Genomic DNA, 26,818 nt, shown 5'->3' on the forward strand with positions numbered 1-26,818 from the left:
AAGTGTTTTTCCGTGAGATAATCATTGTTCTTTGATATGTGGGGAAATGCTTTATATGCATTTCCTATCTTATCACACGATATGACAAAAATATTCAAGGGTGGAAATTTAATAAAATTAATAGTCTTTACTGTTTTATTAAGGTTTACAATAGTTTCATGGGGCATGGAGTGAAGGGATAAAAGTAAGAGTTGTCCAAGAGAAAAAAAATATTGTTGAGGGCCCAGCCAAAATCAGGAAGTAAGAAATTGTAGTGTCATTAATCTTAGTTTGTGGGCCTTCCTCTAGCAGCACTCAGCTGTGGAGCAGAGTGCACTATGGCCTTGATGTCTAGGATTTGGGTTTTAATGAATGAGTATCTTGGAAGGATGCTGTTGAGAGAGTAGTTCAGGCAGGTACCTGAACTACTCTCATGTTCATGGCATACAGTCTGGAAGGAGAGGAGGGACTATAAGGAAATGGAGGGATCAAGGAGCTAGATAAGGTTGTTCACTCCTGCTGCATAGCAGTCATCTGGAGCGCTTTGAAAAAATTCTAATGCCTGCACCCTACCCTACAGTCATTAAATCAGAATCTCAGTCTTTTCAGTGAGGTTAGAGAGTAGATAAAAATGGTAGTTAAGGTATGAGAAAGCTGGTAGGATATGAAAGTGATTTGTGAGTGAAATAATGAAGTATTCTTTTTTAATTAAAAAAATTTTTTTTACTACAACAACTTTGTGAAATACATTATTTTACTCTCCATTTTAATGGGTAGATTGGGTGAAATGGATATTTAAAGGATTATGGTATTTATTAAGATTGTACAACTTGTCATTGTAGAACTGAGATATGAACTCAGATTGGCCCATGTTCATGCCTAGACACTAAAGAAATATCTTCTGCATTTGTATCTCAACTCTGTGCAAGTGGAGGAGTGGCTAGCAGAAATAAGAAATCTACAAACCATATAATCTCATCATTATGATTATTAGTTTAAAATATGAATCCCCTAAGTTTTCTGGAGTGGCAGGAAATACGGACAGATTTTAATTTTTTATGTTTTGTTCCCCTCCCATTTTTGTGTTAGCAGTGTAGGCTAATGAGATAACCAGTGTATTGGTCCATATCGGTTGCTTATAACAGAATACCTGGAACTGGGTAATTTGTAAAAAAAATGAAATTTATCGCTTACAGTTTCAGAGGCTGGGAAGTCCAAAGCCCAGGGAACACATCTGATGAGAGCTTTCTTTGGTGATGACTTAAGTGATGCAGAGTATCACATTGCAAAATGGCAGAGCAGTGAGAGAGACACCTCCTCATTCACTCTCCTTTTAAAGCCCTCAGAACTATGCCTATGATCACCATTATTAATCCATTCACTAAGCGTGGTCCTCAGAATCTTATCACCTCTTCAAGGCCCCACCTTTCAATTACCATTAAGGGATTTCCCACCCTCAACAGTTATAGTGGGAATTAAGCTTCTAATATATGAACTTTGGGGGGACGCAATTCAACCAATCCACCACAACCATTAGTCTACCAGAGTTGTCACAATAGGATGAAGATATGATCGACAGAAAGACCACCACAGTAGATAGAGGCAAAGAATGCTAGTTCTTTTAGCATGAGTAAAGGATATTATTTAATTTACTTCATATAGCTGGGCTATCTAGAACAGGAGACAAAGTTAGGATGTGGTGAGCAAGCTTCCCTAGCCTCCACATCTGGGGATGGGGATCCCCAGCCACTGTTGATATGGCCTGACTAGAGTAAGGATTCTATCCAGACTTTCTGAAATTCCCTTTGGCCATTGTCACAGGTGCTGGGCCTTTCTACTATGCCTGCACACTAAATGCGTATAATAGGAATACCTCAGAACAGTGGTGCTTACTTCTAGACGGAGTGAACTGGGATTTGGTTTCCTAGTCTTTTTCTCAGACACACCATCCTTTTACCATGCTCCAGGTAGTAGTCTGTTGGCCTCCCTGAAACCTGTTTTTGCTGGGGCAAAAAGAGATGCATTGAACTTGGATAATTTTGAGTGGGATTGCTCCTGCTTAAATAGCTGCAAATTAACATTCCGTTTGTCACTGATTAAGCTTCTTTTGTGGGACATATGTTTGGAGTGTCAGAGCCTGAGAGATATGAAGAATTTAAAGATGGCACTAAATTAGAAGAAGAAAGTGATTAAACTGGAAATTTGCAGTTAATTGAGAATGGGTCATTTGAGGTCATTTGTTTTACATGGTTTAGTTTATCAGTTAATCAAAGATTGATACTTTCTTTTCTCTTTCCTAAGGTAGAATAAGAGGTTTTGGAATATAAATATTCAAGGAAACATTTCCTAATAAAGAGTTATTAAAAACACTGGATTTGTTTGATGGGATTAAGTAAATTTATTAGTTTTGCTACAACTTTTTTTTAAAAAAAGAAACTTGTAGTATATGCACACCAAATCTTTGTTGTGGTGGATAGTAAGGGGCAATGATGAAGTACACATTAATACATGTAAAGCTTTTTCAACAGGAAAGGGATGAAAATGTGCTTATAAATTTATACCCAGCTGTTAGGTTAAATTTAATGAGTAATGGCAAATGGAAGTAAATCTGTTCAGAATGTTAAGTGAAATAAACTTTTATCAAAACCCAGCTTATTTTTAAAGTTAAATATGAAACCACTGAACTAACTTTGGTCAGTTAAATAAAATAGTTCACAATATTTAATTTTGAGTTCAGTTAACTATATACTTCTGTAGAGATCAGTCTTCTATCTTTTTCAGCCCTTTAGGAAACATAATTTTTTTAAAAAATCAGGAAACGAGTAGATGGTATCATTTTTCTAAATATCGGTCACTGTACCCCTCCACCAAACCCCATGCACTTTACTTCTTAGATGTCGCTAAGACCAATTGATTCTTTTTATTATTATTATTTTATTTTATTTTTTTAGAAGTTTTTGTGTTTGGTTACCTGTTGCTCAGCATGGTGAAAGGGGTAAGGAAAAAGCTGAGTTAGATTAAGACAACAGGAAAAGTGAGTGATGATTTCTTCAGTCAAGTGAAGGAAAGAAAATAAAAATCAAAGTAAGAATTTTACTTCTACACAATACAGTACTGAATGTTTACTACCCTTTCAAAATAAGATATACAAATATAGTGTATTTTAGGAAGATTTATGTCAAATGTGACTTAAGGAAATAATTGGAATTACTTAGGTGGCAATTTTCTAGAAATTCAACTTATATAAAGCATGACAATCTCTGTTTAAGAGTAAATTAGGAATTATTTTAGATGGAAAAAAAGTTCTCTTTATCTTTGTGTCCTTATAACACCTACTTATAAAGAAAGGAGTCCTGTAGATATTTTCAAACATGGAAGGGTTATTTTTGAGAAATGATGTTTTTGAAAATAATGTCATCTTTCTTTCCTGAAAAACCTTTTTCTTAATCTTGCTATATTTCCCAATTGGCTTACCCGCCCCCCCCCTTTTTGAGAAATGTAGCATTTTAATAGGTGACATAAATGCCCCAGTACATGCAAGGTTAAAACAGACATTGGGGGGAAATCACTTAGTGCATATTAAAAAACAAAAACGCACACTTATAGTAGCTTTCTCGTGTTACGAATCACACAGCTTTACTTTTTTCACAACCAAGTATACTCCTAATCCAACATAATTTAAAAAAAAAGACATGTGAAAAGGTAGTTATATCCACATCTAAGGAATGAAAACTGAGTAACCACTTTTTTAATAATTAAAAAATAAAAACCAACACCAAAAAAGAGAATAGAATCCACAATCTCTTTCCTGTTGAATTAATAATAAAATTTGGTTGGATAAATTAAACAATTAATTTCTCAGATATATTCAGTTGAAGAACTTGTCCCTGCATATTTGGCCTATAACATATTAAAGACAAAAGTCAAAATATCATCATAGTTAACAGGAAATTGTTCTGATATATGCAGTAAAAGGGAATTGAAAGCATTATTTCCGAATTGATTGCACCACTTAAATTCAGCCAAGTATAAGTCCACAATATCATGACAAACTCCTCTCATAGTCTTGCACTTTGCTTTACATTTGTTTCAGTAGGACTCGATGTTTTGGGTACATACACCAAGAGGTGACATGAAATGGAAGCTGGGATCATTATGGTTAACTTGAACATCTTGGAAGCCAACAAGAGGCTGAATGTTATATGGAGCCCGTGAATTGGAGTAGGTTGGAAGCATTGACAATAGCAGGCTGTAGTTTATCTTGAATTAAACATCTATCCATTTGGGAAGGGTGAAATGAAACGAGAAGTTTCTTAAAAATAAAACCACTTAAAAAATTAAATTTGAATTTGACCCACAGAGGTTGATCACAATTGAGGAATTTGCCTCTCGGGGACAAATTATTTAATTGATATGAGAATTCTGGAAGACTGGGTAGCCATAGGAGTTTAATAATACCATACCCAGAATACTTAAATACCTTCCATCTCCCAGTCATTGCTGTGAAGGTTTCGGTAGGTACCTGGGCCATTTTAGTGTGTGTGCAAGTGTGTGCATGGCACTGCCTCTTAGAAGATTCCTGGAAACCATTTAACACAGGGGGAGAGGGAGATTGGGGGTCAGGGGGAGTGATGTAGAGAACAAGTACCAGTAAAACTTTATTTAGTTTTGGAGTTCAGGAGTCTGAAATGAAGGTGTCGGCAGGGCTGCACTCCTTCCAGAGTCTCCAAGGAGAGAATCCATTCTTTGCTTCTTCCAGCTTTTGGTGGCTGCTAACAATCCTTAGCTTTCCTTAGATTGTAGTCATATCACTCCAATCTCTGTCTACATCTTTATATTGTATTATCTTCTATATGTCTGTGTTCTCTTTTGTCTGTCTCAAATTTTTCTTTTTATCATAAGCACACTTGTCATTGGATTTAGGGCCTACTTTCATAATCCAGGATCATCTCCTCCTTTCAAGTTCCTTAACTTTAGTACATCTACAAAGATCTTTTTTTCCCCCCAAATAAAGACATATTTTTAAAGGTTCTGGAGATTAGGATGTGGACATATTTTCTGAGGGACCACCATTCAACCCACTACCTTTGTTTTGTTTGTTTTCTTCTTTCAAATGATATGTATATTATTATGTAATCATATTATATATTATTTTTTATAAGATTAATAATAAGGGTTAATAATGACATATAACATAAAATTTACCATTTTAACCATTTATAAGTATTAATTCACTGGCATTAAATACATTTACATTGTTGTGCAACTATCACCACTGTCTCTTTCCAGAAATATTATCATCCCAAAGTGAAACTCTGTACGTATTAAATGATAACTCTCCATATCCTCTTGCCCCAGTACCTTATAACCACTATTCTACTTTCTGTCTCTATGAGCTTGACTATTCGAAGTACCTCAGGTAAGTGGAATCATAACAATATTTGTCCTTTCGTGCGTGGCTTTTTCACTTAAAGTAATATTTTTATGGTTCATCCGTATTGTAGTGTGTATCAGAGTTTCCATCCTTTTAAAGGCTGAATAATATTTCATTGTATGTATATACCACATTTTGTTTATCCATTCATCTGTTGATGGACACTTGGGTTTCTTCCATCTTTTAACTCTTGTGGATAATACTACCATGAACATGATTATATAGTCATCTCTTTGAGACCCTGCTGTCAGTTCTTTTGCGTGTATACCTAAAGTGGAATTGCTGTATAACATAGTGATTCTATGTTTAATTTTTTGAGGAACTTCTATACTGTTTTCCACAGCAGCTGTATCATTTTACATTCCCACCAGCAATGTACAAGGGTTCTAGCCTCTCCATATCTTTGCAACATTTGTTATTTTCTGTTTTTTTCCCTTTTGATAATAGTTATTGCAATGGATATGAATTTGTATCTCATTGTAGCTTTGATTCGCATTTCCCGGATGACTAGTCATATTGAGCATATTTTCATGTGCTTATTGTCCATTTGTGTATCTTTTTTGGGAAAATGTCTACTCAAGTTCTTTGCCCGTTTTAAAATTGGTTATTTGTTGTTGTTGAGTTTCTGGTCACATTTTTACTAACTTCTCTGTAGTACTGATCTGCTTTTTCTCATTGCTAGCGTAGGTCTCATAGTTCTTTGACTTTTTAGTTCTTTTATTTATTTATTTACTTAATTTATTTATTTATCATTATACAATCTAGTTGATTTTCGTGGCCCTTTACCAGTCCCTCCCTTTCCCTCCTCTCTCCCCCCCTCCTTTCTAGTTCTTCTCTATTGTCCTTCCAGAAGTTTCCTCTACTGCTGTCTGCACCCCATTTTTAATAATCAAAGTCCCTTTGTATTTATTCCTTTGTAATCAGTTCTATGAGAGATATTTGAATCAGAATGGTTTTCATTCCCTGTTTATATCAAATGACTTGCTTGTCTACCAATTTGAAGATTATTTGTATTTAATCATATATGTGTACTTTGCTTTTGCAGTAGATGTGTTCTGAAGAAGTTATGTAAACACTTAATATTTGTAAATCAGCCTTTAAAATTTTTGGATATTATTTTTTAAAAAATAATTGTTAATTTAATCTTTTAGTAATGAGAGTAACACTTGTGAAACTTGTCTGCCATGTAAATGTGTATATTCTTATGGTGGGATATATCCATGTTAACAGTAATGTAAAATTTAATCATTAATATTAAACTATTTTTTATTTAGCATTAATGTTTAGATGGAAGAAATGCATATTCTAATATGGAGGCAGGGAATTTAGCCTTGAGACCAGTTGGAGAGTGTTAAGTATCTGCTCTCCTACGTTGGTGGTTTTGCATCAGAGAAACTAAATGACATCTATGTATGGATGCTTGCTCTTTGGGGACAAGTACCCTAGAACTGTCTTCTAGTATTCTTTTGCTCCCTTTCCCCTTTGCTTTATTTCTTTCTATAAATATTTAATGCAGACTTATTATGTACCAGTTAGGCTTTGAGGAAGTAGTAGCATTAAGCAGAGCAGACATTTTCCAGGTTCTCTTGAACTTCCATCCAGCCCAGTGATAACTAGCATTCTAATGTTAGAATTATTTAGCTTTCCATTTTTTTGGTGGGGGAGGAGGTAGATAAATATTCAGTTGTTTAGACTATAAGACTATACACTGTAACAACTTTTATTCAGTTATATGTATGTATGTATATTATAAATTATATAGGATTATGTGGCTATGAAAATTTTACTATTTTGTCATTATATACATCATCTGCTTTTCTCCCTTGAACTTATCCTCATTTTCCTTTTTTTTCCTTCCTCTTCCCACTGCAGCCTTCATATTCTTTGTCCCTGACAGGGAGTATGGGTGCGTGCTTAAAATTCTCTCACCGCCTCCCCAACTTTGACTTTATTTCCTTGTGCTTTTCTGTTTTTTCATACTGCCTTTCTTCTTTTCTCTCTCTTCTGTTCATTTTTCTGCTTCGTTATTTTAGGTGATTCCTTGATTCTGTTTACCATACTTTCAGATCAGAGATAGATAAGGATCCAGAGGAGTGGGACAAATTGGATCATTTGAGAATTTCAGTACTATTTCCAGTACATACGGTTTTTCACTTCATTTGAAAGTTAGAATTTTTCTGCCTTGTGGTGCTGATACACATGGGGGTACAAGGCATTCCAGCATCTAAATTGGGTATTAACATTTATTACAGTGACAGTTTCAACATATTTCTGTCTAGTGAGAGTTACTATTCTTGAAGAGGTGAACAAGCAAGGAAAACAGAATAAATGATCTCAAGTTCTCTTGGTTGAGCCTGCTGGGGTCACCCCTGAGGCTTCCAAGGGGAAGGGGAATTCCTACTCTTAATCTATATTCAAACCTTGCTATTGGTGTTGCCAAGAGCTCTGTAAATATGATTAGTTTAGTAACTACTGAAGAACAATCATCATTTTCCTACTGACATCTGACATACAAATTACATGAATATGAATTTTAGTTTTGGAGACATGTTTCCATTAAGTATTGTTTAGAGTAAGAATTATTGAGAAAGAATTATACTACAATCCATCTTTTTAAAATTTTAATGTGGGATACTGACAAGTGTAGTATTTCTCTGTATTTGTGGGGGAGAGTTTAAAAGAGACAATGTAAATTGATTTATTGATGATTAAAAGATGTCATTTACATTTGAGATATTTTAGGAGATGTATTTTATATTGTGACCCATTATGCACATGTGTGCACACACAGACATATAGACACACATCCACACGCACACAAAATTGAAACAAAATATACATCAGACAGTACTTTGTTTATGACCCACTCTGATTTTTATTCTATCACAGTATTCACTTCCTTTTCCTTCCCTTCTCCTATTCTATTTCATCCTTTCATTTAAAAAGTCAGTGGTCCAAATCCATTAAATTGATTTTATGACCCAGTATTTGTCTGTAACTTGATTTTGTAGAACAAGAATCACTAAACCAGGCTTTGGAAATCTGAATTCTCCTAATGTCAGAATGCTTCCATAGTTGCTGCATAGTAGTGATGTGACCTGGTGTTTGAGACTTGTGAGTCCTGAATCTGTTTTGTCATCTGTGAATTAGTTGTAATGGATCCTCATCTGTCCGCTTCACAGAGTTGTTTGTGAAAATCAAATGAGGTAATGTATATGAGCAATACATGTAAAATATTGAATACTATAGAAATACTAGGTAGCATTATGAAATTACTTTTCAAGTCTCATATTGAGACTATAAATTAGTTCAAGTTCTTATAGAGGGCACCTACTTAATAGACAGGGATATGTTCTGAGAAATGCATCATTAGGCAATGTTGTCATTGTGCTAACATCATACAGTATACTTACACAAACCTAGATGGTATAGCCTACTTCCCACCTATGCTATATACAGCCTGTTGCTCCAACCACCGTCGTGTATTCGCTCTGTCATTGGCTGAAACGTTGCTATGTGGTGTATGACTGTATTTACCATTGTTAAGGAACTTCTGACTCTGAGTAGGATCAAGCAGTTGTTTGTCATCTCCTGACTTTGTTGTAGGACATCCAGTAGGATGGGGGATATTGGGACCTTATATAGTATCCAAAGGAGTTTCTGTTTCTGTGCCTGAACCTGCATAGTGTCAGTTTATTGCCAGCCAAGGGAGGTTGCTGAAATCTTTTAAGCCCTTGCTTATGAGTGTGGCTGCTGGATGACTTCTGCAGCCTCTTCTGGAAACAATATGGAAATAGCACATGAGAGCAGAGATACATTTTCTGTCTGTTCTAATGGTGGTAAACAGATATTTTTTTACTTTTTCATTTTTACTTATTTTTATATACTAGCCCAGTGATGGAAACCACGATTCTCAAGAGGGTATAATGAGCTTTTTCTGGGGCAGAGGATTCAGAGTCAATAGACCCATGAAATTGCACTTAAATATTGGTGTTTGTGCATGTGTGCATATTTCTGGTAAGATAGTTCATGGTTTTTATCAAATGATAATAGCTCCTTGAAACAAGGGTTCCTTGACCCCAAATGACTGAGAATTGTAGCTCTTAATATCAGTGAACCTCAAGAAGTTTTTTTGTTATATTGTATATTTAGGATATTGTTTTGTTTACTGTTTACCTTATTGTAGCATATTATAATTCTGCATTTTAATCTGGAACCAGTGGATGTATAAGGATTCTTCAGAAAGTTTGTGGAAAAATAGAATTAAAAGATAATATCTATCTTTCCATGAACTTTTTGAAGTACCCTTGTATGTATATGGTATCCATGTTCTTCCTCTTTTTACTCATGAAAGGGTAGTTTTAGGTAAATCTAGTTACTGCATAAGTTCCTCATTCTACTGATTAAAAATTTTTTTCTTTGAAATCTCATATTACCTTATTTCTAACTTTCTTATGGCACTTTTTAACCTACTATGTATTTTTGTAGTTATCATGATGTAGTTGTCTTTTCTTACTACATTTAAGTTTTAAATGAAAGTGTATTTCAGCTTTTGTGTGTCTAATTGAACCCAGCAGAGTGAGTTATATAGGAACATCTAATAAATATTTTTGTTGAATATGTGCTTGATTCCCTTTTCTATCTCAAAGATACTTCTGTGGTGTTAATATTGAAATCTGGTAAACTTGGGTTCTTCTTTCTTACAATAATAAATGTACTTATAACTTAGAATAATAGTTGAAATAAACTAAAAATGAAAGCAAGTAAATGCTAATCAAATACAACTCGAAAGTCCTATCATCCCTTATAGTGTGTCTTTCAAACTTTTACTTAGCACAATTTATTTATTTAAAATTTAAATTTTACATTGATATAATTCATATAATTCTTTTTTTTTTTTTCCGCCTCCGGTATTTTGGATCCTGTTCCCTTATTGAACGAGATCAGAAAGAAGACTAGGAAGCACCCTTAGTGTTGGCCTCTGGACATAGTAGCTTTGGTCTGCTAATGGGAATGTAATTGTTAAGCCTTGTTGAAGATTTGTGTCTTAAAAGCAGTTATGTAGACTTATTATATTGATCATAGTGCGTTTTGTTTTGTTTTATTTTAAACCAGTCATACTAACTTGTTTATGCTAGAGACCTAACCTGGCATTTATGATAGATAGATAGGTGTGTGTATGTTAAAAGATTGGGAGGAGATATGCTGAGGGCAAGTGTTGACTCTGTAATTTCACGTGGAGAGCACTTAATATTTTTGGAGTAAATGCTCTCTCAATCAAACGTGACCTTTGAAATTATGCCTGGACAGACATATTTTAAAATATGAAGATAGACAAGATATATCAAGCTTATAAAGTAAATGTTTTAGTTAAATTTCTGCAGAATAGAATTCTTCAGCTGTCCTAGACAACTATATTAATCACAGATGAATTACTTGATTATGTTAACTTAGTTTTAAATATAGTACAACTTTTACATGAATAGAACCATCTTCACTACATCTGGGATCATTTAAATAGCATAATTACATGTAGTTGTGCTATGTAATGAAAGGTAAGGAATAAATGATCAGAGGTGACTTTGTAAGCATTGCAGTAAGTGACTTATAAACTGAAGGTCACCATTTTAATTGGAAGGCTTGTGAATCTCTTAAATTCTATAATCAAATGACTGATATCAAAGGAAGAAGTAATTTAACATAACAATTGTGGCTTATACTGAACATATGTTCCTGTTAATAAGTTGCGTTATGATCTTTAAGGACTTCTATGTAGTTAGTACATTTTGGTTCATTTGATACCCACAGTTTTTCTTCATTTTTATTAGTGAGTTGTTACAGTGGTTAACAAGAAATACACAGATTTAAGTTGCAATAGTTTTCCCAGGGTTATTTGATCTAACTTCACAAGCTTCTTGAACATATGTAGATGCTTTTCTATTTTGCTTTAGTTATGACATACAATTGATATAGGCAAGCATGAAAGGTTGGGCAAATTTTCATTGCTTTTTCTGGATCTTGCTCAGGTTCTGTGGTATTTATGTAAAGCACAATTTTGTTACTTGGGAATGCATGTTGAAATTATCATGTGCACTGTTTTGCTGTAGGCCCGTTGGCATTGCCACAAAGGTAATACACTGCCAGTAGGCCATTTCCTTGTCGACTGCATTTACAATTTAATAGAAATATTACATGACTTTTTAAACAAGTGTTTTGGCAGGGAGGAAATGGCAGATTCCATACAAACAAGCATAGCTTCCTTTTCTTAACCACACTCCAGCTACTCTAGAAATTGTAGTTGGTTTCAAGTTTGGGGCTTAGGAGTAGAATGGGAAGTCAGGTTGAAACAAGAATGACATTGATATTTATTATAAAATAGTTACATATTTTTAACTCCTGGGTTTTATTACTATATCATTTCAGTGAGTGACAACCCATATATTTATGAATTAGAGCTGAGATTATTTTTATTCAGTTTTTGTGGCCGGGAATACCTGGTTTTGATTGATTAAAAAGGCCAGGACTTCCAGATAGTCTCTAAGATGATAGCATTGCTTTTTATAGGTTTAAAAAATAGTTTTGGCTTTGCTATATGAATTGGTCCTTCATGACATTTGCCTGAGCACTACTTCTTTTAAATCAACTATGATTGTATCTTCAAGATGAATCACTTTGGGGGTCAAAGAATATAGAAAGGAAATTTGATAGACTTGTTAACACTAACATAAAACGTATGAATTCCCATCACATCTTTTGGTCAGTCTGTTTTTGTTTTCTGTTTAGTTCAAAACTTGAAAGATCACCTTTACAGTTTTTTTTATTTGGAAGTTATTCCATCTTATTCCACTCTTATTTAATTATCTGGATCTTAAATCATTTGCAGTTTTGGATACAATTCTGTTCTCTTTAATTCTAAAGTATTTTATACTTTTGGAAACTGTCTACAGGCAAAAAATTGTGCTTTACTTTTCAGCCTTTATTGTGGCCACATTCTACTTTCTAGTATAGATCTCAACTTTTCCTCCTGTAGGGAAAGAAAACAGTTTATAGTTAGTCATTTCTCCTTTCTTTTCTTATTGCTTTTGACTTCTTAGCCAACTTACCTGGCAGCTGTAGTAAGTTATACTGCTGTGGTGTGGTAGAGACTGGCATTGGGTGTGTTCTTACAGCCATCATAGCATTGGCTTTTGTTATTTTCCATGTTTCAGTTTGTTGGTAATGGACATATGGACATCATATGTTCCACAGAGTACTGTACAAAGCCAATTTGAACTGTTTCCATTTGCCTCAAGTCCAATCATGATATTTATTTTTCCATGGCACTTACCCAGATTATCCATACCTCCTGCTTAGCTTGTGTCACTGCCACCATGGACTGTATTTCTTCTGATTGCCTCCATTTTTTCACAGTATCTAATTGCCTTTTCCCCCTTAGCTCTCTTTGCGCAGCATTGATTGGTGTTTATAACAGATCCTGAGATCTTCCAGTTAACAGATACTCAGGTGCATAGTAGTATGACATTCAGCTAGTTTTTTTTTTTTTATACGTAAGGAAAGTTTTATATCCAGTCTTACAGACTGGAGTTGAATATTCTAGTGGAAAAGTTAGAAGAGTAACAATATGGTTTTAGACAATATTGCTTACTTCTTAGTCTCAACAATAACAGCCATGTGATCTCAGAGTCCCTTTGATATATCAAATCCAGTCATAATTTTATTCCTAAATTTGGAAGGTAAGATCCTAGATGCTCCCTTTTAGGCTTGAGAAAATGTGGCTGTAGTTATTGTTTACCATAGCTGTTCTTCAGCCTGCTAGCTGTATGTAAGGTCATTTCTAGGTATTGATTTTCAGAATATGAATAAATGAGTTGCTGTCACTTCATAACATTCGGTGAGCCAAGTATTACTGTGACTGGGAAGCTGTGGCTTTAAGATTGTGGATTCATTGGAATGCCTTTATTTGTTTATTCAGCAGATATTTACTGAGTACCTTCTATGTGCTAGGGACTGTTCTAGGTGCTGGGGATGTAGCAGTCAAAAAAGTGAAAATTTCTCTTTTTTGAGTTTATATTCCACTGGGTGAGAGAGATAATATAGGAAAGAAATAAATACAACATTTAGTATGTTAAATAGTAATAGTAGAAATAAGTATTTTTCTACTGCAGTAGAAAAAATGAAGCAGGAAAATGAGATAGGAAATCTCAAGGGTGGGGTGGAGTGGTAGATATATTGTGTTGGATTGCCAGTGAAGGCCTCACTGAAAATGTGATACTTGAGTAAAAAATTGAAGGAAATGAGAATATCTGGGTGTAGAATATACTTGGTAGAGGCAACTAACTGCAGTTTCAATGCTGCTGAAGTGAGAGTGTGCCTGGTGACTTCTGGTCCAGATCATAGAGCCTTGAAGGTTACATTCAGTGTTTAGGCTTTTATTCTGAATGAGGCGAGAAGACAATGAAGATTTCTGAGTAGAGGAGTGACATGAAACTAGTCAAAAGGGTGGTTAGGGTTGAGTCACATAGACTAGTTAGGAGGCTTTTGCACAAACCAAGCAAGAGATGATGGTGGTTTGGATGAAGATGGTAGTAGCAGTGAAAATAGTGAGAAGTAGTTGGATTCTGGTATATTTTGAAAGTGAAAGTGAATTAACAGGATTTGTTGATGGATCAGGTGCATGAGAACACTGATGATACTAAAAAGTCACTCTACAGTTTTGGAAGATAGTCCTCTTCTACTTTGTCAAAAATATAAGAGAGTAGGCAGAATTGAATGGTAAACCGAGTTTATTCTTCTAGGAAAGTCAACTATGAATGTAATGCATTTCTGTTGTAGAAAGGAAGGAAGGTTTAAAGGAGGAGAGCAGAGTATAATGAAGAAAATAAAAATCACTTGTACTACCTAGAGTTTTACAGTTAACATTTTGGTATGTAGTCTTCTTGTTTGCTTTGTATACCTACTATGCCCATGAGAACATACTGGTTTTTAACCAAAATTGGAATCATGAGATTGTATTGTTTTATAATTTTCCTTTTTCATTTAAAACTATATGTTGATTAGTTTCCTGTATCCTTCAGTTTTTCATCCCTAAAATATTTTAAAAATTACTTCAGTGAAATCATTTAATACACATTCTGCATTGATGATAAAGCTAGAAAATGAGTAGTTTCTTTCTTTAAGGCAAAAGGGAACAACTTAGGTTAAGAAGCCGTTACTAGTCATTAATCCTAAAGTTTGTAAGTGTCCTTGGTTATTATAAGTTATACTTTTAAAAAATTTAAGTATTCTGATGACAACTCTTTAATTAAGGTATAGCATGTTTAATTCTCTATGGATTTCATTTTTCTGTTTCTACAAATATTATTTCTACATAGAATTTTAAAAACTCTATATTAGAGGAAGTTTTTTTTTTAGCCTTAAGAAACTGATATTTACATTACAATTTATACATGCTATCTTTAATTTTGTATCAGTAAGCAGTCTTAACCAGCTGAATGACTGCATCAAGCCTAAATAATTAACCATATCAGAAAACATGCAATTAATAATGAACAGATTGTTATGTACTTCCTTCTGGCAGTACAATCATTTTAAAAAGAAAACATCCTAAATGTTTTTTCATTTAAAATGTATTTCACCTGCCAAAAAAAACAAATATGGTTTTCTTAACCTTGAAGACTGATATATGCATGTGCAGAAAGGAGGCATTTTTCAGTTGCCAGCTATTTAGTTATTGGGGGAGGTGGAATTATTTTCCAACTACCTGACTCCTGTACCTCTTGTGCTGATGATATTCTGCCTTTATAAAACATTTTGCAAAGTTTCTAGAAGAAAGGTTCTGAAAAGTTCCTAGGAGGGAAGGGAAAATAAGATGAAGGACAGAATAACAGCAGATACCCATATTTGGAGATTTGGAAGAGGGAGATAAAAGAGAGGCCAGAGAGTAAGAGAAGAATTAGGAGAATCTGATGATGTTTCAGGCAAGGGAGAAAAGAGTTTTAAGGAGGACGCAATTGATGACCTTTTACAAACGTTTGTCTTTTTTGCCTTTAGTTTGGGTAGTATGAGTATATTATTGATGGTTAACTTTCAGGAGGGTAATTCACCTGAGTGGTGGGGCAGAAGCCAATTCCTGAGGGAGCATGGCATGAATGACAGGTATGGAAGGAAAAGCAGCATGAGTAGACTCTGAGGTGTTTGGCCGCCAAGAAGAAGAGGGAAGTTGGGGAGAAAAATTGAGGGTATCAGGGTCCAGGAAAGATTTTAATAGGATGAGGAGAATTAATCTGATTTTAGAATGAGATGAAGGACCTGGAGGAGAGGATTAAAGATGGAAGGAGTGGGGCCCAGGGTGATAAATAATGAAACTAGGCCCTAGAGAGGTAGAAGGGAATGTGATTGAGGGTGTAAATGCAGTCATCAGCCATGGGCAAGATAGATTTAAAGTACATTCTGTTTATAACATGCTCATGTCTTGAACATCAAGTGCTATATTTTAAGAGCCCATCATTTACTGCTGCAGAAGCAGTGTGAAGCATTTCATATGGTTGCCAGACTTAGGCAGGGCCAGTGGGTTGAAGGGCAGTGATGCTTTTGCTAGGCAATAATTGGTTTAGGAGTGCTGGTTAGCTATAATGGTGGTTCAGTTGCTTACCAAGTATTCAGATGCCTCTTAGCAACTATATTCTGACCTGCTCTAAAAATAATTCAGAGTGAAACTAATTACTGAAAGACTTTACTCAACTTGTAAACATATTATGGTAAAATATACATAAAATTTACTGTTTTAACCATTTTTAAGTGTACAGTTCAGTGACATTATGTACGTTTATATTGTACAACCATCACTACCATCCATTTCCATAACTTAAAAATTTTTTTTTCTTTTTCCTAAATTTGGTGAAATACACCTAATATAAAATTTACTATTTTAACTGTTTTTTAGGTGGCATTAAGTAAATTCGTGTTATTCTGCAACCGTTACCACTGTCTATCTTTAGAACTTTCATCATCCCAAACTGAAAATCCATGCCTATTAAACAGCTATTCCCTATGACCTCCCCCCTCTAGACTCAGGTAGCCACCACTCTACTTTCTGTCTTACATTTGACTGTTCTAGGTACCTCATGTGAGTGGAATTAACATATTTGTCCTTTTGTGTCTGGGTAATTTCACTTAGCATAATGTATTCAAGATCCATCCATGTTGTCTCATATATTAGGATTTCATTCCTTTTTTAGGCCGAATAATATTCTGTTGTATGTATATACCACATTTTGTTCATCCATTCATCTGTTGATGGACACTTGGGTTGTTTCCACCTTTTAGCTTTTGGCTATTGTGAATAATGCTGCTTTTGAACATGGGTGTACAAGTATCTGTTTGAGTTCCTGCTTTGAATTCTTTTGGATATATACCCAGAAGTAGAGTTGCTGGATCATATAGTAACTTTATGCTTACTTTTTTGAGGAACCATCATACCATTTTCCACAGCTCACCCAGCCCTTTTTTATTAGACATATAGATAAGAGGGTATACCGGATGCATAATATTTTTATTCAAAGATTTATGGAACTCATGAGGTGCAAGAAAATCATATCTCTGTGTTTAGGGTGAATCACATTTACATTATTCCAGGAAGCTAGCTGACTTACTTGTTTAAAGATCTTCACAAAAAAAGATAACATACATATTTTTTATATAACAATTTTTATAGTTGGTTAAGTTTTTTCCTCATAGCACATATAGTGTAGTGCTATTAACAATCTTGGCATGTGTAATACAGAATCTGTAGATTGCTTTATTTTCCACAAACATTGTTCATTTGAATTATTTTTATTCATAGAGAATTTTGTGTATTTTTCTTCACTTACTAAACATCGGGCTGTTTTAAGGAACTTGACCTAAACTCTGTGCTTTTGGACCAGTAAAAGTTTGCATGTCATGCCCCAGTTCTTTGACTGATGTCAATATATATTTGAAGGTTTATTTCAGTAATTTAATTTTACATTAAAATTAATGACAGTTTTCTTTTGTTATTGTTTACAAATGTGTATTTGAAATATAGTTATTATTCCCAACAGGAACCTTTTGTAACACGTTTAGTGAAAATTTATAAAATAAACATTAGGCATGACAAAGAAAACAAAGACAGCCTTCTTCCAACAGTAAAACAAATATGTAAAGCAAGGAAATGGAAAATATGAATTATTCTCTTTTGAAATATATATATATATATATATTTTGAGATATTAGTAGAAAGTACCTCATAGTTTCTCCTAATAGCTTTTTATTTAAGATGAAGTGTTTTTTCAGATTTGATCTCTTGGCTGCTATAATTATTTGGAAACTGACTGTGATCTCTTTATTTGTTAACTTATTCTTTCTAAACTATAGTATAAATGCTTCAAGTTTGGGAAATGTAATACCTTTTATTTTTTTTTGCCTCAAAAAAGGAAAATGAATTTCATTAATTTTTATAACCACATATCTAGCCTTATGATTTTATGTCCTTTTTAAAATTTGCTTTCCTCTGGCAGATCCAGTTCTTGATTCTCAGTTTTGTATTCCATTATGAAGAATTTTTCTGATTCATCACATATTTAACTTTTTATTGTGTTTTTAAATATATGTGTGAGTCTTTTAGTGGTATTTATGTATTACACTATTTAAACATCTGAGTGTAACAATAAAGTATTTATAATTTGTGAGGTTAAATTTACAAAATAATTCTTTGGTTGTCATTTTGTGTATATTTTCTTTATGATTTAGCTCCTTTTTTCCCCAGATGGCTTAACACATAAGCACTATTTGTCAAAATAACATAATTTGGATAACATGCAGCAGTAAATATACAAAATAAAATTTTAGTTGCTGTTTTTCATATGTATTCTCTGAGTATCTTTTTTGGAGGAAATGAGTTTCTAACAGATGGATTATATAATTTCATGCTGAATTTAAAATAATTAAGTTGCTAAAATTAATACTTAAAAGGAAACGTAAAACTCCAAATGTATGTATATTATTTGAGCTTTTGGAATGTGACGTAGTATCCTATGTATTTACCAGTTCATGTGGTATGGGTAATAATTATTAGAGCTAATTGAACTCTTTCAATAGCACTACCATTGTTTTAAGTATTTTTTGAAGGTGTCAGTAGTTTATTACTTTAAAATTTAAAGGTGAACAATTCAGTGGCATTTAGTACATTCATAATAATGCTGTGCATCTACTACTTCTGTCTAGTTCTAAAAACATTTTCATCACTCCAAAATAAAGCGCAATACCCGTTAAGCATTTTATTCCCATTCTCCTGTCCCTCCAGATTCTGGCAACTACCAGTTTGCATTCTGTCTCTGTTATTTACCTATTATGGATATTTCATCTAAGTGGAATCATGGAATATATGACGTTTTGTGTCTTGCTTCTTTCACTTAGCAAAATGTTTTCGAGTTTCATCTATGTTGTAGCATGTTGCTTCATTCTTTCTTGTGGTTGTGTTCTGAATAATTTGTGTGTACTAACTTATTTGATTGTCACAACAACCCTGTGATGTAGGTTTTCTTACTATAGTTTATAGATGATAAAAGTAAGGAATGGAAAGATTAAATAACTAGTAATTGGAAGAACTGGAGACAAAGGACTCCAGTTCCTGGCCTCTTAACCTAGATGTAAGATAGTATTTTATTCATCTGTGTATAAAGTAGGTCCTAAGTATGTACTGAACCAAATTAAAAAGGGAATTCTATGACATTGAAGCAACCAGAAAAATTTAGGTTGTAGAGTTGAATGTCTGGGCTATGAGAAAGTTTAGAGGCCATAAATAAAATATGTAATAGCAAACATTAATTATAGACATTATCTTTCTGATACTTTTGATATTTTTGGAGCTAAATACCACCCAAAGGCAACAATGTGGTTTTTTTTTTTTTTTAGAAACACAGCAAAGTGTGGTATCTGCTTCTTGGAGTCTCTAAAGCATTTCATAGTTGTGTGGCTTCTCTTTATGTAAAATTTTAGCCTGCATAAAAAGTTCTTCAAGAGTGCCCCCACCTCTACCAAACAGAAAAAGTATTTGATAACCAGAACGTGCCAGAATTCTGGTCATTAACCTTATTTTCTACTTTTTCTTTGAGAAAAATCAAATCATCTTAAATAACCTTTTACTCTTAAGTTATGTGGTTTGCCTAGTAGGAAAGCATCCTTTTGATTTACTGAAGTGATCGCTGTGAAACATTTGGGGAAATAATTAAGGGTTTCTTTTGTAGGCCTTTACTCTTAGCTGAACTTTGGGTACAGGGTAAAGAACAAAACAAAGCCCAAATCTCTTTTCTTTTCTAAATTTGCCAGAGCCTGTGGAAAAGATGGTGATGTTGTCCAAGTAATTAGCTCAATGAGATATAGATGAGACATTTTATGTAAAACAAATTTTTTGAGTCATAATTTCATTGTAATATCTGTGGATGATACCATAGAAAATACTGTCTCCCCCAAAGCAGTAAAAAATTTATATCCAAAAATTTCAACATTTTTCTCAGAGAAGTTTATCAGTGAGTCTACAAACATTTTGTTTTCATATAATATAAAAGATTTTATTTCCTGCTATCTTTATATGTGTACAAATAACACATTGCTAATTTCTTTTTTGTATGAGCTGTTTATTGACTTCTTGACATTTTCATTAGCTATAAATTAACTTTGTCTTTGCTTTGTTCCTCTTGGTAGGAAGTGGTTTGTTTTTTTCCTCAGATGGATTTAGGCAATAGTTCCTAGTGCTAAGTCTTCATGTGAGGAATTAGCCCTTTTATTCATACAGGGCACCCTCTAATTTCACAGGTAATGTTTCTGGAAGTCTCACAATTGACTGAAATGTTGTAAGAAAAGTTTCTAATCCCAGAGAACTTTATTGTATATTCTCTAATTTCATTTTGCCTTTTCAATAATATATTTATAGCATTTTGTACATGTTCTGTAATACTGCCTTTATTTTTCACATTTAAACAGTGTTGACTGGGTTAAGATTTAGTGAGCTTTTTAATTTATCCTAAAGATTTTATGTTAAATCTAATGACTTCTATTTGCATCTAGATTCTTGTTTCTTGTCACATCAGTACTTTCATTTTTCCTTTTATACAGTGCAGTTAATACTAATCTTCAAGTAACTGTCAACATGAAACCCTTGAAATGGGTTGAAAAGTACTCTGTGAGTACAGTTATCTAGTTGAGAGGCAGGTGGAGGAACTTCTGCTTGAAGGATGCTGGGCGCTAGTGCCTTCTCTGAATGTCTTTCCATTTCATCGAGTTATTTCTTGTGTCATGTGCAGGCCATCTTGAATCTTTCCTGCCTTCTGATGCCTTTCAAGGCCTTGGCCATAAGTAGAACTTTGTAGGAGAAAGGAGGTAGATAAAGTGAAGGGAGGAACAGATTTGTTTGGACACTCAACAAAGTGTCAGAGAGAGTGGTACTGTATTATCTTCAGCTGTTTAAGGTGTTGCTTGATTGTGTTAAAGACCTTATGCTCCTATACTTATTCATTGATTTTTGGAATACTTCCCTGACTGTGTGAAGCACCCTAAGAGATCATAGTAGAAAGTGTCTTTTCTCTAAAATTTTCATTTTCAATTTTTGGAAGACTGCTGCATATTAGTCCAAACAAATATTTTAGATAAATCTGTTTCCCCTGCCTTCTTATCTTTGACTAATTAGTATGTACAAAGAATGTCTTCCTGTATTTGAACCAATCAAATACACACATCTGAAAGTCAGCTAAGGGTATTTTGTAGGATTGGCATTATGATCAGTTAGTGTTAGAGAAGTCTTGCCTGGGTCACAGAACCTTAGGGTACTTCATGATTAGGTTCCTGTAAGGTATTCATGATTATAGTAGGAAGAATTACTTCTAACTCTTCTGCCAAAGCAATTCAAAATTAGAAATCTAGACCAATGAATTTGTTGTGCTTTGATAAGATAGGTAGAGAATGTAAGGCAGAAGAATTTTTAAAAACTTAAGATTTCTAAAATTTGAAGAATTAAGTATAGGTATTTATTCTTACTTGATATATTGCTTAAGAGATAAATAAGCCATTAATCAATTGAGGCTAATTTGTAGTTAATTTTTTTGTTAATGAATTTTTGTTTGATTTAGAATAAGATATGAAATTCTGTATACCTGCTATAATAATAAATAAATAAATCCGTGCCTTATGCTTTTAAATCTGTTTATATAAATCATAAGAAAAGATTAATTTGGCACGTGTAATCAAGTAGCAGAAGCAATTTGAAAGCTGGACACAATTGAAATCTAATTGGAATTAAATAGAAAGCATTTATTTCATATTTCTAAATGAGGTTTTAATTAAAGTAAAATTGGCTCATCTTTTTTTGACATGTCTCTGAGAAGGAAATTTGAAACACACTTCAGTTGATGGGTGGCTTTCTCTGACTTTGATTAATCACTTTCAAAGTAAGCAGTAGACCAGTACAGTAATTTTATAATTATACACAAGTGTGATTATTCGAAACTGTAATTAATGTAACTATAACAGAAGTTTTGTATTGGTTGACTTTATCAATGCTAAGTATTTTTCTTTTATGATTCACATAGTCAAAAGTACTAATCTGAGAAAAAGGTTCTATTTCTATTTTGCAAATACAGTTTAGTTGTGGGGGGGGGATTTTAAACTAGAAATATTAGTTTCAAAGACATTATCTATTAGTACTGAAAACCTTAAGCTTTTTTGAAAATTAGCTGATGAAACCCTCATTGTGGTTAAGTACTGGAAAGAATGTAAGTTATGACTCCACACTAATGAACCAAATTGTGTTTCCCTAGAGCATTGATAAAAATACTACTTTGAACTGTCTGAAAGATTTGAAATAACAGAATTTTGTTATTTATAGTCAGAATAAAAGAACTCTTGTCAGTGCAAAATTAAATGCTCCTACAACTTTAAAACATTTTCAAGTGTCAAAACTAATTCAAAGAGAAATTATTTTCTAATTAAATTAATAATACTGGAGATTGTACAGTTCATCTTACCTATATATCTAGAATCCTCACTGGGAACAAAGTACTTAAAGCTTTCTGTAACAGTCTTATCGAGAACCTCAACCTATATGCAAATCACCTATTTAAAAATTTATCATATGTTCATTTCTTAGATTAAAACTTTTAACAAAATTGTGTTTTGCCACTGATACCATATTAAACAAGTAAGATATCTAATACCGTAATGCATTTACAAACATGAATTAATTTTTATATATTAAGAGGCTCTTGCTTCATCTTTTGTAAGAATTTAAAAAGTTCTGTTTGGTAGTAGAAGCCAAGTACTTACATTCTTTCCAATGCTAAGATAAGGAAAAAAAGTTCTTGGATTTTTTTAACAATGAAGATTATACTTCAATTAGGTTTATGAGGAAAAATTAACCTTTTCATAATACTTACTAATTGCATAACTTTTCCCTTATATGTGAATTTAAATTTCTTTTGTACTTTCTTTTTAAGTTTTAAAACTGCAAAGGCTCAAATCAAGGTAAAATCTTTCACAAAAGACTATCACAGTATATACTTGCTGTCTTTTCTTAGTTTGACTTGCCTTTTATTATATATTCATTCCATTTTTAAAATGATGCCACATATTTAATGAAAGAAAGTTTTTTAAAAGGAAGTGTTACCAATCAGTCTAAATTTGTTACAGTTAAAATTTGATGGTCTACAGACAATTTATAATCCTTTTCTTGTTATAAAATATTGTAAAATTTATAGTAGTATCAGTTAGAAAGTTTATGGAAACATTGTTTAAGGTGGTTTAAAATAGAACTAAATCTTTAATTTGAATTTGATGGCACCTGTTTTCATTTTGTTCCCCCGGCAACACCACTGGTACCAAAATTGCCTATAGACCACCCTGGTTTTTGAAAAGAATGAAATCATTCTGGTTTTTAAAAATTTCATCCTTCTACTGACTAAATATTTAAACAGAATTATAAAACATCTGTCAGAGTTTGTGAACTCACTGGAGTAAAAGAGTTTAGGACACATAATTGGAAGTTTTGCATAAAAATCCCTGAGTAATTTTAGTTTGTCTTTCTTAGTTACACTAAAATTTTTATTAGAAATAGAATTAGATATTAGAAAAATAACTGACAACAAGAAAAAAATAATTGTGCTTAGAAAATAGTCTTGGAAAGCTATGTTTTCTTTCACTCATTACTAACAATTGAGGTTTTAAAAACAAAACAGTATGATCCTTTTTTCTGGGAGGTTCTGAGCAGTCAAGGTATGTCAGTTAAGGTTTACGCTACTGAAACTCCTGTGGAAGACAGGTAAAGCTGGCACAAATGTTACCTTTCCTAGTAGGTTCTGCATTTTATTTTTTTTCCTGCTCTATCATTGATTCATGTGTTTGGGACATCATGAAATGTCATTATTTTATCTGTTTTAATTATGGGTAATTGAGACTTAGAGGCAGTAAAAACAAAAAAATTATTAATTTTCAGTGTCCAGAGATGAGAAATGAGTGTCTTATAACAGGTAAACTGAGGCAGGCATGTTAGATTAACATGTGTTCTTTTGGCAATTTCCTTGATCAAATGGGATTTATTGCTATGTTTTCCAAAGGCTAATTCATATGGGGAAATATTGGTTTACTTGAAAGAATTGGGTGTATAGACAACAAATCATTGCTTTATTTTAATTTTCTGTGTGTGTGTGTGTGTGTGTGTGTGTGTGTGTGTGTGTGTGTGTGTTTATGTTATATCCTGCCATAGAAATATGTATAGGAGCTTGAATCCTTAAACCTGACTGGATTAGTTAGAGCTTTATATAGAACCAACAAAGACACTACATATTTGACATCTATTTAAAGTGATTGCTGTTCTTTTTTATTGTAAGATTATTTTTTCTTATAGTAGATACATCAGTTTTTGTTTTTCTTTTTGAGGATCATGTGGCTGAATATAATCACCCTTCTTCCCAAGTTTTCATATATACTATTTTATTCTCTATGTATTATTAGGCTAATATAGAAACTGTTCTTTGGTGAATCAGAATTTCTCAGTGTGATTTTTTTCACATTTACCAAAAACCATTGTGTCAGAGTGAGATCATTCTGGCTTAATAGGATGCTATTTGGATGAGGGGTAAAGATTCTTTCTGGATAAACTAGTTGTTAGCAGAAATTTACTTATTTACAGTGTCCATTCATTGGAAGGGATTGGAAGAACTTGTATTGAAGTTCCCCTAAAAATCTTGTTGGTTTATGTAAGCTACTACTTCAGTGTAGTAAAACACCCTAGTGGCACTTAAAAATTTTGCTTAGACTTCATTGGGTTGATAGTGGGGTAAAACAGAAAGAACTGGCTTTGAAGTCGGATCTTTAGTTTTAGTATTTTGTCCTGTCTAAACCATGTAGTATCTCTGTAACATAAATAGATAACTCAATCATTATCAAAAAAGAGACTTTTCAATGTTGTTGTGAGAGTTAAATGAGAAACTAAGTAAAGGTGACTTGCATACTGACACACAGTAGAAAGTTAATAAAAGTTAATGTACACTCATCCTTACATTCTTCATTCTTTCTGTGAATTTGCCTTCTTAGTGCTGAGTGCCCCAGCAAGAAAGTTTAGTATGTGTAATTATAAGAATGTTGTGTGATTTAGGGCAGGACTTGGGATCTGTGTTTACTATACCTCAACACTTCTAAATTCCCCAAAGCCAGAGATTATTTGCTCTCACCTCTTAATCATTTATTCTTTAGTTGAAGTTGTTAGTCCTTTTCATCTCTTGTCAGTCAATGTGGAAAGCATTTCTTATGCATAGTAATATTAGGTATCCTTGAAGGGAATATCTTATGTCTCTGTAGGCACCGAAACCTAATAAGGTTGAGCTAAAAGGTGTTAAGACCTGGTTCTGAAAGAAGCAAGGACAGTCTGTGTAGAATGTAGATTATATATTGTCTGACTTTTTATAGCAATATTATTAACCTATATTTATAAAATATTTTCAATCTTAGCTGACAGTTCTACATAAGTTATTTTCTTTAATTCTCACAACCCTCTGAAATGAGGTAGGTACTATGACTGCCATTTGACATATCGAGGAAATGGAGACTTAGACTGTGGTAGTATCTGATCAGTATTGCTATAGTCCAGGGTTATAATCAAGTGCTGATCCTCTTTTTTTTGGTGATGGTGGTTGTATTTTCATAGGACTTTATTTGTGAAGTTATTTAAGAGTGAATCTACAGCAAAGTACTAGAGAAATCTTTCTTCAATTAAATAGGAATCATTAGAAAGAAATGGGGATAGGTTTGGTATAGATACATAAATAAATATAGATTGATCTGAATGGTGTGCTCTCTTTTCTTTTGAAGAACACACTTTAGTACTATTAACCTTTTGTGATGTGGGCATTTCATAATAATTATAGTAATAATAATAATAATACCTAAACATGTACAAAGTTTTTACTATATACTATATCTACCATAGGTTTGTTTTGAAGCATTTCCTTCCTTACTTTCAAAAATACTTCCGTATTTCCTTTATCTTTTTACTATCTCTATTCCAGAAGTGAGATCGAAAATCTACTTCTTAAAACAAGTTCACTCTTTACCTGTTATAGTCCTTCTTCTTTTCAAATTGTAATTTATATTTATGGTAGAAGTGCTATATAGAGTTACAAACAAAAAATACATTTATACTGTCTTTAACATTTACTTGTGTATTTACTTTTGCTGATGCTCTTTATTTCATTGTGTGGATTTGAGTTACTGTCTAATTCCTTTCATCTCAATCTGAAGTACTTCCTTTCGTGTGTCTGGTAGGGCAGGTCTGCTAGCAATTAATTCTCTCGGTTTTTGTTTATCTGTTTTTGTTCATTTCTTCTTCATTTTTGAAGAGAGAAGGGAAGTCCCAGGCATCAGTGGCTTCTGCAGTGATGATGAGAAAGTGAAGAAAGGAGGGAAGGAAAAACCTAATGTGGTGCCTTTACTGACCATTCCTGGCAAGTTTTATGTTGGGTACTGATTGCATTGGTAAAGGGCTTCAAAGAAGATCTTGGCTTGGAACCCTGGAACTTTGGTAGGAGGAAGGGTGAATGAGTATGGCTGAAGGACTGATTCTAAGAAATAAATTTGGTTGTTTTGTCAGAATTGGTATGGAGAGATCTGCTGTGTCACATTCATTGGGTATCAGATAATCTAACCTTTGGCTTTCCTAAAGTTGAACACATAACACACGTGTTTTTCCTGTAAGATGTACCATTTCGTTGTCTATAAGAAAAATTATGCTATAGATCTTCTATTTTCACTCTCCATTCTTTTTTTTTTTAATTTTATTTTTACTTGTGGTAAAAAGAAAAAAATCGAATTTACCATCTTAACCAGGCATGGCACAGGGCTTCG

At 33.3% G+C, this 26,818-nt stretch overlaps 1 protein-coding gene across 3 annotated transcripts in view; it reads left to right on the forward strand.

Moving 5' to 3' along the window:
• The window catches only part of STK3 (serine/threonine kinase 3), a 304,634-nt gene that overhangs the window by 99,723 nt on the left and 178,093 nt on the right, over positions 1–26,818 (forward strand). The window lies entirely within an intron of this gene.

This window comes from Cynocephalus volans, chromosome 15 (genome assembly GCF_027409185.1).
Source record: "Cynocephalus volans isolate mCynVol1 chromosome 15, mCynVol1.pri, whole genome shotgun sequence".
In the NCBI taxonomy this organism is placed as follows: Eukaryota; Metazoa; Chordata; class Mammalia; order Dermoptera; family Cynocephalidae; genus Cynocephalus; species Cynocephalus volans.